Here is a 16,453-nt window from a genome sequence, read left to right as displayed (position 1 = left end):
TTTTCTTGTCTTCTTCTTCTTATTGGGTTTGAGTAGTGATGGTATCAATGATTTGGACTTCTTCACCCTGCACCTCATTATTGTCAATTTCATCTACATCAAATTGTTCACTAGAAGGCATTTCTGCCATCCACTTGTCAAATAATGTGTCATCTGGCCAATTGAATTGCAAAATATCCTTTTGTTTCTTTATTATATAATTAGCCTCATTATCAATATCAACAAATTCTTGTTTTAAAGAATCAAAGAATATTTTGGCTTTTACCATTTCTTTTGTTGTGGTGGCCCACCGTGCATGCCCTGTTTCATTTATGACTTGATTCATTCTTAAACAGAATAAATCATCAAGTTCCTTCGCCCATTCCTCTTTGCTTTTCAAACTATTTTTCTTATCTAGGGCATGAGGAAATAAATTGAATTTTTGGCTCTTATATTTGTCTAAGTAGCCTATTATTATCTTCTATAAATGTATCCTTTTGCAATCAAAATCAACAAGATCAGAAACAATGTCAAAGGTTTTATCAATCTGATCACGAGAATTATTTATAACATATAAGGTTATTGCTTTCTCCTTTCTCACCCATTTGTTCACAATAGGCTTTAGAGCCTCATCATCTGCTTTTAACTCCTCCCAGATGTTAATCATCCTAGCCAATTGATTATGGATTAGTGGCCATTCAACTTTGTCTCCTAGATATGTAAGATTTGTTCTTAGTTTATCTTCATATTTAGATTCCAGCTCTACATGTAAGGCCCACAGTTTACTCTTTTCTTCTTCAAAATCCTCAGTAGTGTAATACTATGGCCGTTGGGGTGTGTCTGGTATTTCAATGAGGGGGGTAGATTTGAAAGGTTCAACAGGGGGGCGAGGGTATGTTATTTTAGGCTTGGTGGATTTTTCTAGTAGCTTGTTCTCAAGCTCAACTCTCCTTTTTACCTCTTTATTGTAGGCATCCACAACTGCCTCATATTTACTTTGTAATTCAAAAATTTCCTTTTCCTCCCTTTTAACAATAGCCAAGGAAAATTGAGAATAATCCACATTCACGTGGGCTGCCTGTACGTGTGAGGTATCAGCAACTCTCCTCACAATAATATTCCCTATCAGTCCTGAACCATCAGCCTGTGCTAATACAATCCTGGATCCTCTTTTTAATGACCACACAACAAGAGTAGCTTGATCATCACTAAAAGTAGTCCCTGCAAATTCCTTTTCATTTGGGTCTTGTAACTCCAGTCTATTAGAAACAGAGTTGAAAATCAATGCATCTGCAATATCCCAATTAGGCAACAATAGTATGTTAGAAGTTTTTACCATTTGCCTTCCCTCCTCAGGGGTAATGTTATGAAATTCTTGCATCATTTGCTCCTTTATTTGTTTTTGGATGGAGGCTTCATCCATTTCTGGATGCTCTGTTTTCATGTTCTTACATCTTTCCTCAAAATTGTGGATGTTTGCCCTCCAAGCAAATTGATGGAAAGCCCTAGACCCTACAAAACTGTCATCTAACAAAAATTGCTGGCTGGCTTGTTCCAAAATAGGGTCCAATTCCCTTCCCTTAAAATCAGCTACAGTCAGCTCGAGGCTTGGCACAGGAGGTTCCTGGGGGTTCCCTTCATCGATCACTACTTGAGTGACAAAAACTCCCCCTTGTGATCTAATTTGCTCAATAGTGAGCTGCTCCTCCCCGGTTCTCAAAGGGGTCTATGAAGGTGAATACTCCTCAACATGAGAATCCTCCTCTCTTATTATTTTCCTCCTCTTAGGGGAGGGCTCAGTAGGCCTCTCTTCCAAAACCCTACTAGTGGACTCAATTATTTGTTTGCCTTTATCCACTGTATTCTTTTTATTTTGAACAATAGTATATCTTGACCTTTTTTGGACAGTTAATTGACCTGCCCTTATATTGGGAGTAAAACCCAATCTTCCCATTAATTCCCTAGCCTTATCCGGGTAGAACCTAATAAAGAATTGCTTCTTTTTATTCATCGCCTCTATTATTTCAGGAAAATTATTCATAAATTTTCTCATCTTATTTACATTTGTAACTGCATCATCCAAAGGACTATAATCTGGATCAAAACAATGAATGAAATCCAAAATTTTAGAAAAGACTTTCCACTTTTCTTTCCTAGTCTCTTGCTCTTGCAAGGAGTACTCATTCCTTATTAAGTCTTCAGGAAAATAAAATTCATGCTCTATTTTACCAAGCTTAATTCTCTACCTCAGAGCCAAATGATAAAATCCTTCATAATCACAAAAATGAGGATGGGAAGTGGCCATCTTATAAGGATTCAAAATCTTGTGCAGAGAAAGCCAACCTCCTTTTTTGATTACAAAATGATAAGCCAATGTGCAAGTCGGAAAAATTGACCCCTTTTGTCTTTTCAATAGAAGGGCTTCCTCCACTCCTCCCAGCTGCCACAATATCTTAGCAACTCCTACCTTCAAAGGCAATTGGTAGGGTAGTACATGAGGGCTTCCTTTTAAACCATATATTCTAAATATAGTAGAAATAGAATATGGAATGACATCTCCCCAATTATGTGAAACTTTCAAACCACTTGGGTTGTCCATAGGCCTAATGAGATTCATTAATGCTTTGGGTATTTTGGGATTGTCCCTTAATTGGAGGCATCTCAGCTTTGAATTGAAATACCTATCAAACCTAAAAAAATTGGCATTCTCTGCATCCCAAGTCATATCTACACTCCATAATTGAACTAGTAATGCTTCCCCACTCTCTTCTCTATCTAATTCCATTTCTTTACTATAATATGTTACTCCCTTGAATAAGAACATGTGCATTAACAGAGAATAATGGCTAAAAAAAATTTCCACCTTACCCTTACCAATTCCAATTAGTCCAATGTGAATCTCCTCAGCTAAGTAAGAAGTAAAATCAAAAATAATATCCACACCAAAAGAGGAAATCTGAGTAATCATATACATAAAATCCACAGGCATGAACTCTTCTTCATCTCTCCTAAAAACTTTACACAAGGACCTATATATTTCTATAGCCCTAGAATTGAAGTATGCCCTTTTGAAAGGCTCCCTGGAGGATGTTGTTATTGCTAGCAGTGTTCCAATTCTACCTTATGTGTGCGCTTAGCGCTCCTTGCCTAACTACATCTCTCTTAGACATATACTCATTTTCTAACCCTTTCAAATCAATGGGCACATGATAATCAGTGACAGGCCCTAAATTGAAAACTTCCCTAATCTCCTCTACACTAATTGTAATCAAGATTTCACCATCAATTCTCCTCACTACCCTAAGGGCTTGGTCATAATTCTTAGCTATAGCTTCTAAAAGATCATAATCCATGAAAACACTGGGAACCACCATTTTCCCTAGACCAAAATTCCAGATGTTGGCATGTGGGGCAATAAGGTTCCTCTCTGAAAACCATTTTTTGAATAAAACAAGACCAGTCTGTGAAGTTGTTGCATCCCTAACCCAGTTTCCTTTGTTAGAGAACCCATCTGCTATCTTCAACCTAGGGTTGAATGAATTTAGCCTCTTAACTTCTACAATTTCAATAGTGGACGAAGGGAGTAGTTCAAGAAAATCATCGTGGACAGTCCTATCCAAATAGTTCTCTTGACCAAAAAATGCATTCTGTTTTGGAGTCATTTTAATTAACTCTCGAAGGAATTTAAATAGTTGGAGGATTATAATGCAAGTACTTACTTTGAATTTTTCTCTAGTTCTTCTTAGTATTACTACAATCTTTCTGCGAACAAACTACTTCACAATCTTACCGAATCCAGCACGATCTTCTCAACAACTATTTCTTCTTAGAAATGCTCTGAATCTTTGTTCAAGTATGGTGGAACTAAGAAAATCTTCTGTGTTATACTCTATTTTTCTTCACACGCGAAGCTTTCATCTCTCATAAATGCACAGGGTGGCATCACCTTCTATATTCAAATTTACACTGTGGATTTACGAAAAATCCTATGATCCAAGGATGGAAGCAAAGATGACTCATGTTCCTCTTGACAAGCTGGCAATCAACCCAATGAAAATTTGCTATGTGTACCTTTCCTTCATTGTTGGCACCTCTGAACTAGACCCACAGAACTCTGAGGACACGTGTCACTTAGGCACTATCTCGCTATACATAAAGAGTGAGCACCTTGCCATAGTGAGATAGCGCCCATCATTGATCCTAATTTGATCGTGCGGATGACATTTGATGCATTGCTCAAAAGAAATATGGTGGGCCCCTTGTCTCCATGTCACTATTCACAACCTTCGTGCAACTTGCCATAGCGAGATTGCGATGATCATGGATCTGAGATAGATCTGATGATCAGTCTTTCATATATTTTGTGAATAGGGCGTGGGTCCAATGACTGATGACGTGATGAAATCTTGGCTATATTACCTACTGCTTGGGGCCCATATTTTTTTATTACTCGGCTGGGTACTATGTCGCTAACAGCGAGAAGAACAAGTTCCCGATAGCAACATAGTGAATCCTGGTGTCTTTTCTTTTCTCGATGTATACGTGTAGCCCATTAGATGCCAGCATGTTCCAAAGCTTTATAATTGATATTTTATGGAGTACTTTCTAGGACCCACTTACTCTGAAAAGTTGCCACAGTACTACTTTTTGTTTGGGCGCTATGTTGCTAATGGCGAGAGACACCAATTCTTCGATAGCGACATAGCAATTTCTGGTGACTGATCAAAATTCAAGGTTAGAAAGATAAAGGCAAGTGAAGTCATAACTAACCTTGTTAATGCATCTGACACATAATAAAATAGCACGTGCACCAGGCAGCCTAAAAAAACTTACGATCATCGAAAAATTTAAAAGTGACTGTCGGCCATTATTTTTGGTGAAGGCATCATGTTGCTAATGGAAAAGTGCCCAATTTCTTTGATAGTGACAAAGCAACTAATCGAAAAAGCTAAGATTTCTATTGATGCCTTTTGTACCTCAATGTTGTAATTCCTTTTCAAGTTCTGACATGTCTTTTGTAAACATGGTGAAATATCTCTGAAACAATACAATCTCCGGTCACCATATTTCCACTTGACGGTATGAATTTTCAACTTAGTAGTGGTCGCTATGTTGCTAAGGGTAAAATAATTATATCTTTTCATAGCGAGATAGTGATTGCCGTAGATCTTTTAGGGATCGAGCAGTCAAAAACACAAAAGAAAAGATGTGACTTAGGGCGCAGAAAGTTTGAAAAGGATGGGAATCTTCGCATATTTTTAGTTGAAAATTTTAAAAGAAAACAAGACCTAGGGTTTTGACAAAAATTTGCTTCAAAGATCTACAAAATATGACTCGGCTAGAAACCCTATTCACCATAGGTGGATCCCAATCTGAATTCTTCTATACCTTGGACAAAGGAATTTGATTATGCAAAAATTTAGACCAACAAAACTATCATGGAAAAATTGTGATGAAGATGTCACTTGCAACTATTAGACTATCATAGAAAAATTGTGATGAAGATGACATTAAAAACTATTGGACTATCATGTGTAAAAGTCACAAAATGATTCCAACATATGAAATTAAGTGTACTACATAGGATAGTGATGACTGAATTTCCATGCCCTCCAAATTTGGTGGTTGTAACATTTATACCAATTTCATTTGTGGGATACACACTCTTGATAAGTTAGTTAGCCTTGTGACTAAGGTCGATGGGGAATGTTGACACATGCAACTTGAGCATGAGTTTGAATTTGGTATTTCCTTGGAGATATTTACTTATTTGCCAAATAGAAGGTATCATCTCCATTTTCTCTGTCATGATAAGTTGTCACAAGTTTTTTGAATGAATTTATTTTCTTATGTGTATTTCATCTCATAGAATGAACAAAACTTATTAATGTTCCACCAAAAGCCGTAGAAGGAACAACAATCTAAAGTTTGGGCTTGTCGCTGCCAGGATCTCCTCCCTTTCCAAAGAACCCCAAATAAAAATAGAAAACAAACAAATTCAAGACCGTTTAAGCTTTACCTAATAATAATATCCTAGGAGTCCAAGAACAACATTTGACTACAAGGGTGGTGATGAGAAGTGTGGGGCAGCATTCCTTCAAACCATATAAATTTTTCTACAGTTCATGTTTTGAATGCCATAAAAACCTAGAATTAACATTAGAATCCATGGTTTGAATAATATAAAGTCTTAGAATCAATCAATACAAAATCCACGGTTTGATTGCTATGAAAACTTAGGACCAGTACTAAATTTCATGCTTTGAATGCAATAAAGACTCAGAGTAATCATATAATGTTTTGTAACTCAACATTGCACTCTTCCCTGGAACAACCAATATAAAACCCTAGGTCACATTGCACTCTTCCCTAGAACATCCAATATAAAAGTCAAAATTCATAAACAAAAAATCAATCAATTTCATTTCTAGGGCTTTTATAATTCCTCAATAAAGTTTGACTCATGAGGCTTCACCAATATGTCACTTTAATGACTTATATAACTATTTTTTGTGTTTGAATTAAGTTATGTCATTATTAAAGGCATACTTTTCCATTAAATATAATGGCTCCTCAATAATACTTAATGAAGATAAGTAATAAATTTACAATATAACCATTATAAATAGCTTTTAATACTGTTACTATAATTTTAATATCTCATTGATTACTCATCATCTCTCTCTCTCATCTGAACCAGTTGGTCAACCATTGCTTCCATCGCACAACCAACTACCTTACTAAAAATATTAATGGTTCTCTCTATTAACTCCTAACCTACTATAACTAGTAATTCCTTGAATATTTGATAAAATTAGTAGTGCCAAGGGTCATCATTGTGTTGAGATCGGTCCAGGTGCCTTGCCAAATGTAGAAATGTTGGATACATAACTTACTATAAATTGTAAGTTTACCTAATTGAAAAAAATGAGGAGCAATCGTAAACACTTATGTACTATAGAAGGGAAAGATCCTCTTGTTTTGCCAGATGGGGCCCTCTAGCCATCAGCCTTAACCTACGAGGGCCAATAATAGGTCAATCCAAACATAAACCTTGGCGAGCTAAAATGAGGACATTACACTTTATAACCAATCCTACTTGTCAAAAAACACATAGGACACTTCAACAAACACTTTGATGAGCCCTCTTAACTTCAACGAGCTCTATTCATCTTTAGAGATCCCATTTTTCATCACCAAATCTCCATTAAATGATCTCTAGCTTCTCATGGAGTTCCTATATTAGAAGCTTCATACATAGTATCACTTCCATCATCTGCAATAGCTGGTGATAATCCAGATGTAACCAATGCACGATTGCCAACTAAAGAAATACTAGAGCCAATGTTGAGATCTAACTCCACAATAATAGGTAATGAGTTTCCATGTTTTTTTATCAATGGGTTAATCTATTGAATTATTAGAAAATTTATGATTCAATAAAAAAAACTCATCAAATCAAGCTCGGTGTTATTCTCAATTATAACAACAACCATTTAGGCCAATTGTTCGTAAACTACATATTGATATTTGGTTGAAACTCAATACTTTGGATGGTGAATCTGATAATGTTTTTATGGTTGTAGAAGAAGAACTCATTTTTAGTATATCCTTGCTCAAAATAGTTTCCACAAAAATTAAGATCCACCAAATATTCTACACCTCAAAATAGAAAACAATCAAATGATGCTGGTTGTGCACACCATGTTTACTTTGGTTCTAATTATCTTCCTACCAAATAATAGTATAGGGCTTTTCTATAAAACAATGCTACTAGCTACCACATTTCTAAAATGATCAACTGCATGCCACTATCGACTATACTCTTGCACCTATGCTTGGTACAAGCACTAGTATATATATAGTACTTAAGATACCACTGAATATCTAAATCATTGTTTTTCAAAGAAGCTGTAAGGCATAATTCAAGTGAATTTAAATACTCCAGGCAATTCCTGAATGCAGATGTTTCAATTCCTTAGTGTCAAAACTTGAATATATTTCATGCTTATCATTTCCTCTAGCAATTCTTACGTAAAACATCATTAAAATAATTGTTCCCTTTGATAGCGTCAAAGAGTGTATATGTACAATATTTTTGAAGTTGTTTTGTGCTAAATGAACCTTTTGTGATCAAGTCTTGTAAATATCTTGGTTGGTACAACTACAGATTTCTTACTGGCTTTGTACTAGTACCCAAGATTAACATTGATGACATTAGTAGAATTCCAAGTTTTTCCCTTGTATTCCTATTAATTGTTCTTGATTGTCAAATATGTTAAAGAAGAAACAAATGCCAGTTAATTTATAGACTGTAACTGACTTGAATTGCTTGATGTATTTTTTAAATGTTGAGATGCATATACTAAGAATTTTTTGCTGTTGCAGGCCAAGCCACAGCTAACAAACGGGTCAAAGCTTCCAACTATTGTGGATCCTATGATTAAAGAGTTGTTGAACTTGAAATATCTTCAGCAAGTAAGTTGCATGCAAAATATTTCTTTTGAAGGGAATTGACATTATTTTTAAAAATACATTCAATTTATACAATTTTACTCATGTTTTGGTGGATAAAAACTTAACGTTCTTCCACATTTCTTGCCCATTTTATTGCATATCTGAAATAAGACATAATCTTTCCATTTTCCAATAGCTAAATGTCTTTAACTGTGATTGGAATTTGGCATAAAATATATTTTTTAGGTTAGATTGTCAGCTAGTTCTGGTTGATCGCCATTTGAAAATTAGAGGTGTTAATCCTTTCATTGAAGATAAAATTTATAGTGCACTACATATCATCACACTTATCCAAAAAAGTTGAGCCAAACATTTGATTATCTAGATTGAAAGTCATTGTCCACTTCATAATCTTAGCAAGAAGAGCACCATAAGTGCTTGTGAACCAAGTATTTATGATGAAGCAAGAAGGAAAGAAAAATGAAAAAATGTGTTGAGTCAAGAGATAGACATTGGAAAGAAAGCCATTGATTATAAAAAGTATTAAGATCAAGTTTAAAAATAATGTTTTAATTGACAAGCACAAAGCAAGATTAGTAGCTAAAGAGCAACAAATTTTCCTTGTACATTCGTGCGCTATCTCCATGATTCCATGTTTGGTCCTTAGCCTCTTTGCAATAACCACATGATCGATGATTGCCAAATAGTGCTAACATACTATGTGGAAAGGCCCTTTCTAGATCATATTTCAATGCAACAATTTATCAAATGATGGTGCTTTGAGGGGACAATGATCATCTTCAACCATGTGACTTTGGCTCATTGCTTCAAATTTGTTAGAGGATATAGAAACTTACTGACTGTAAACAACAGGTATGTTCTTAGAAAAAAAACCCATACTCATTGTAAACAACAGGTATGGACTTAATGCATATTTCATGAGTAGTGGTTCATAAAAACCCATACTCGTCAGCTTGAATTGTTTTTTTAATACCCAATGCATTGAGGTGATGCTTACAATTTGAATTCATAACAACCATTTCTCATCAACTTAAATTGTTTGTTTAGTACCCATTGCATTGAGGTGACACTTACAAGGTTGAACTATTGCAACTTCCTAGAAGGTCTGCCTACTCAATTCCATGATGATCCAACTTTCCTTGATCCTTGGGAGAATGATGTAGGAGCATCAAGGTCAAGGTTGAAGGCATGAGAAGACATTAAGGTCTCAAGATAACCAACATGACCATGTTAGAATAGTTGATGTAATAAGACCCTGTGAAGGTCCTTTTTGATATGTTTGTAATCATTTTAGTTACATTTGAAAACATTAATTAACAAAAACCATATGTGCAGATATAAACATTAATCACAACATGTCCAATTTATTTTTAGGTATATTTTCCTATGAAGAAAGACCACGCCTGAAAATATGAATCTAGAAGAAAATAATGAGACAATGGCTGCATTGTGGGCTCAATTCTGAAGAAAACCTGATAAATGTTATTGTCCTTGCAAAAAGTGTAAGGGTTTAAAGAATCGAAGAATTCTAATCACAATAGCCCAGAGTCATTGTAGGTAATATGGTCATGTTGAAGGGGTCCATGATTTCGTCCATTGTTGAATGTCGATTTCCTACTGGAGGAACATGGAGGTGTGAATATCCAAGCTAAGGATAATGCTCCCATGGAAGAAGATGATAATGTGCCAGAGGACATGATTAAAGAAGATGGTATTGAGGCAAGTGATGAAGAGGCTCATAATGATGGTACTAGTGAATTTGATATTAATGATAAAGATGGTCTTGATATACCTTTACTTGAGAAGGCACACGAGCCCTTATACCCAAGCTCCCAAACAACTCTACTGTCGGCTATAGTTTTGTTGGTGAACTTAAAGGTTATGAATAGCATATCCAACGTAGCAATGTCATGTATGCTAAGGTATGTCATTTTTGTCATCTTCAAGGTTAGCATACAATTACTATTCATTATATTAACAATGCATATTTGTTTTTGTAGGTTGATTAGTGAGTTTTTGTTACCACCATCAAACATTTTTCCTCGTTCGTATCGAGAATTATCTAACATTATGGATTAGATTGGAATGAAGTATCAGAAAATACATGCATGTCCCAATGATCACATTCTATATCATAAACAACATGAATTTGTAATAGAATGTCCTTATTGTCATGTTAGTAGATATCAGTCAGATCAAATAACAAAAAAAGTGCCTCACAAGGTACTTTGGTACATTCCCATTATTTCATGTCTGGAATGGTTATTCAGGTGCGCTAGCTTGGCACAATTTATGGATTACCATGCATGCAATAGAAGTCAGGATGACATTATGTGAATTCTTGCCGATGGTTCTACATTTAAAGAGATAGAAGAAACATGGTCACACTTTAAAGAAGAACCTCATAATCTAAAACTTTCATTGGCAGCGGATGGTGTCAATCCATATGGAGATATGAGATCTATTTACTCAGTATAGCCTATTTTTGTTATTAACAATAACATTCCTCCTTGGATGTCCATAAAGAGGGAGCACATAATGTTGTCAATGATTGTGCCAGGTATTTTTTTTATAGTTATCTAAATTAATTTATAAATAGTGCATGAAAATGGTTATAATAATTATGTAATGTTTATGTTCATTCAATTGCTAGGTAACTACCAAGTAAAAGATATGAATGTGTATATTGAGCCCCTAATTGATGAGTTGTTGAAGTTATGGAATGGCATCACTATGTATGACATCTCTAGACCGATAGGACATCGACAATTTCAATTCCATGCAATGCTTGTGTGGACAATACATGATGCCCCTAGGCTAAATCATTTTTGTGATATGTTATATTGTTAAGATCACATATTTTTGATCTGTTATAGTGCTTACACATTACTATCAAATGCTTAAGTTGCGCATGATAATTGTACATGATCCAATTATACATGATCTTTTAGGTCTTTAGACAAAGGAAAAATTTGCATGTCCAGTTTGTGGTCCGAAGATGAAATGTTGTCATTTGAGAAGTTTAGGAAATTAGGTGTTTGATGAGTTTAGACACTTTCTCCACAATAATCATAGGTTTCGAATTGCCAAAAAACATCTTTTCAATGGGAAAGAAGAGACATGATCAAGGCCACGAAGAATGACACCTCATTTATAGAAGTTGGAATACGATCGACTAAATCATTGAGGTAATGTCCAATTTTTCGTCCAAAGTTTACAATTTGTATTTTGATATTGTCTTATATTTACTAATGCTATAACTTATGCTCGTGAAGGCCATCAAGGCATCAATGACCAACTTCCTAGAGGAATGAAAAGTTATCCTACTCAATTTAGTAGGTTACCATACTACAAGGATCTCCCAATCGCACATTTGTTTGATGCTATGAATATTGGAAAGAATGTAATAGAGACACTATGGAAAATGTTGGATGGAAGGCATGATAGAGAAAAAATTGCTAAAATTTGTACTGACATTCATGAATCTAATCATGCACTAAAAGTTTTCATTGAATCAAATAGGAATGGAGATCGCATAAATACTAAGTGCCCTTCCTTGGTTATTAACGGAGCAACAAAGTGATGCATTAAAAGAAGTCATTAAAAAAAAAAAATTTCCAAAAGGATTTGTTGCAAATATAAGCACTCTTCTATCAAAGAAAGGTGATTTTGGGCCAGGGTTGAAGACACATGATTGGCATACCTTCCTCAAGGTAAGTCATGTTTTCTATTTACAGTATATTTGTAAGATTGAATGTAGTACCAGTTGCATTATTTAATAATATATTAAAATGATCATTTTTTAATGATTGTAGTTCGTCCTACCTCTATCCCTTCCACAATAGTTTGACAACAGTATTAAACAAGTTATACATGATCTTGGAAAATACATGAGGTTAGAAGAGTATTTTTTCTTAGATTTGTAGCTTTTTATCTGAAATCTATTGTATAATTTTATTTGAAATCTCCTCTATGTGTTTTTGTGTATTGAATCTCATTTAGGTGGTTATCATCTAAAGAAATTGATAAAAAAAATATAAATTATTGGAAGAGAAAATTCCACAGCTTATGTGTGAAATGTAAAAGTGTTTATCTCCAACATTTTTCAATGCTCAAGAACACTACCTCATACATCAAGTTGAGGAGATTGAATTGTGTGGACCTGTACAAGCTAGATCAATGTGGATGGTTGAGAGGCATTTGAAATTTATGAAGGGCTTGGTTTGACAAAGAGCACTTCCTGAGGGTTCTATGATAGAGGGATATATGATATACCAGACCATGGTGTATATCAGTGAATATCTTCCAGAGTTTGTAGTAGGTATTCATCTAGATCACATTTGGGATCCCAACTATAATGACAAATTCAAAGGGGAGTACCTGACGGGGAAAGGTTGATTGAGGAGGGTGAGAGGTAATTATAAGTTTTTTTTTATAATTTAACAATTCGTATCCATCATTAATATATATAAGTTGTTTCTAACTGGTGTAATTGTCTTCTTTATAGTTGGTCATGAGTGGGATGCACTACACTTGTATATTGCAAACAATCTTGATTGGATGACAGTGTGGATTGAACAGTCTCAAGAAAATGGTCACTCATTAACATGGGATGGTGTTGCATCGTTGGTTAAAGAAGCTCATCGTAATGGAGATCCCAATGTTATGCCAATGGTACTTGATCTAATATATGGCTTAAGAGATACAAAGGTATGCATAAGATTACTAATCATGAGACATAAGTTTAATATCAACTCACAAATCAATGAGAAGATTCTTGACATGTTTGAATAATTGCAGGTCAAATAGCACAAAGCTATGTACTACCATGGCTATAAATTTTGCACAAAAAAGTTAGATGAAACCAAGAAAATGTGTGATTTTGGGATAAGTGTTGTCTTCGCGATCACCAATATTTCATCTAGAACTAACATACATCCTCAACAATCTGAAAATTGATACTATGGCATTTTGGATGATATACTTGAGTGTGACTTTAATTCATTCAAAGTAGTTCTATTTTTCATCAAATGGTATAGGTTACGACTGAATCGAAATGATCCCGATAGGACTGTTATTGAACATGACAGTGGATTTACTATGATTAATACAAAGTCATTTGAGCCAGTCGGAGATGAGCCCTATGTTCTTCCAAGTTAATGCAAACAAGTGTTTTACTTTTGTGTTCCAGATAAACCAGGTTGGTCATTTGTTGTTAGACATGACCCAAGAGGAAGGCGGATAAAGTATAATGTGATCGAAGAAGAAGATATTGAAGAAGCACAAGAGGAAGTAAATGATTATCAGGAACAACAGTTACCCAGTGATGAAGAAGAAGAAGATGGTGATGATTTTGGTCATGCTAACAATAATGGTGATAATAATGATGATGATGTTGATGACGATCATGATCATCGTGACAAAGATGGTGATGATGGTCATGATGATGATAGTGATCAAGAGGATGATGATGGTGATGAAGATGGTGGTGGTGACGACGACAATCAAAGTGACGAGTATGATGATGGTGATGATGATGATGACATGGATGATGATCATGATGATCAATGAAATCTTTAGGTATGATCAATGTCAACTATGATGGGGTCTTGTATGACCGAATATTTCTTCCCAAACCATATGTGCACATATAAACATTAAGTAGAACATGCCAAATATTTTTTTAGATATAAACATTAGTTACACTAAATTTTTAACTTAAGACAAATGATTTACATATACAATCTACTTTATTATTAATATTTTTTTTGGTAAGTCTATTACTTTAATTTTGCTGCTGATTTCTAAGACTTGCTAATTTTTTTCACAGGGCGATATGGATGCACCATGTCAGACACCTTCAGTAGAGGTAAACATTAATTATTGTAAATTTTAATGTTAATATAGAAAAAAAATCCTATTATTATGTTCTTTTCTTTATGGCTTTGGAGTTATTTTGATGAAAGTATAAGAATATTTGATGTCACAACTGATAGGAAAAAGCTACAATGATCGCTGATCAAATGCAATTTGAAATACGAGTGTCATATCTACATGACATTGGCCTTAGTACTGACCTTGTATTCATCACCCAAGAAATTACACAAAGATACACTGATAAGCTTGTTCAAATTATCATCAAGGGTGACAGAAGTGAGGAGAAAGAGGCACTGAGAATAGAATTGGACCATAGAATCCAATCTTTGAAAGTAAACAGTAATTCGACTAAAGCAGTAATAGAAGTTCAATAGATATTAATATTTTATAGTATCTTATGGATCATGATCTCTAATTTTATGTGTTCTTGTATAGACATATGTGCCAGTTGCGACATCACATGCTGAACATGGTCAGGGTTGTTTCATAGTACCTTTGTGTAAGTAACGCTTTGTTTATTTTGATCAACATTATAACACTTACCTTTTTTTTTGTTGACGTTTCTTGCTAGTATCCCATTTGATCTTTATCCATTCCAAATGTCTTTGCTAACAATATTCTATTCTTTAGCTCATGATGAAGTGTGGACTCCTCCTTTGGTTGGTAGTCCACTATTGTCTGTTGCATTGTCGGCAACAAGGACCATACAAACATCATCGTCTATGCCCAATAGAACTAGTAAAACCTTTTTTTGCTATATTTTGTAATGTGCTATATTTTGTAATGCCTTTCTACAAGTTGATGAACAATGAAGTAGCACATTAGTGCTTAAATGATGTCTACAGAAGCTTGCATGCATACAAACACATGCATACACACACCACGCATACATACATACATACATACATACATACATACATACATACATACATACATACATACATACATACATATATATATATATATATATATATATATAGCCACACATAGAGAGACATGGACATAGGCAGGGAGGTAGACCAACAGAGAGCAGTACTAAAATTGTCATTTAATTGTTATGATGTTTCAGTTGATAGAGCAACAGAGAGCAGTACTACTGAAGCTGATCCATATCCTAGAGCAGTTCATGTGATTAGTACTAGTTCGTATGAAGGGACATTGTTGCTGAATAAGAAAACTATGTTTCCATTAAGAGAACGAAAGTTTCTAGGTGCTTTAAAATTGATATTTTTTAAAGTGTAAATTTAGTTTACTTTTACATTACTCGTTTTGGACTGATAAATCCTTTATGTTTTTGTAGGTAATAATGTTTTCTTTGAACATCTTTTTCATATGACATTGAGATTATTTGGAACCACCATACATAAAAGGTACATAGTTTCATATCATTGCTACATAATTTTTATTTTCTTATATTTATTGTAATATATTAAAGTTATTGATCTAACAATCTATTTGTTTTTAAAAAGGTGGAATTTACAAGCTGGGGAATTAAAAAATCAGTTGATTGCATCCATTGAGGAGAAATTTGGGAAAAATATTTTTGACACTAGCCTACTTCTGAAAAGAGCAACAAAGCATATAAAGACTATGAGGGATCAATATAGAAGGGGTCTTAAGGATAACCCAAAGTATGACCGTTCTCTTATGATTCCACCAATGGAGTGGAATGAAATAATAGAAGATGCAAAGGAGAAAAGGCTATGTGAAGATAGAGATAATGAAGCAGCATAGGGAAAAAAGAGGTGTGTCATTATAGTATTAAGTACATTGTAATCATGCACTAATTATTGATATTTGTAAATATATAATCTAATATGTTTGAAATTGTTCATAGATTACAGGACACATCCTTGGCTACAAAAGCGAGAATAGAAAAGGTTGGCCAACACAAACTTGGCTCTGGTGGCTATATGAATTTGTAGTCTCGACTTGTAAGTAGAGCAATGAATTTTGTTTTTTTTTTTTAAATATAATGTTGCAAACAATTTTGTTTAATGAAACCATACATGGAAAACTGACGTTATCAAGCAAAAACCACATGGCGCAAATTTCAATGTGGAGGTCACAAATGAAGATAGAAAAATTGCCTTGAAGGAAGGCTATAAAGTTGTGGTTG

The sequence above is a fragment of the Cupressus sempervirens genome, chromosome 8 (genome assembly GCF_028749045.1).
Source record: "Cupressus sempervirens isolate cs-2001-9-10 chromosome 8, ASM2874904v1, whole genome shotgun sequence".
Lineage (NCBI taxonomy): Eukaryota > Viridiplantae > Streptophyta > Pinopsida > Cupressales > Cupressaceae > Cupressus > Cupressus sempervirens.
Note: the sequence above shows the minus strand (reverse complement) of the source record.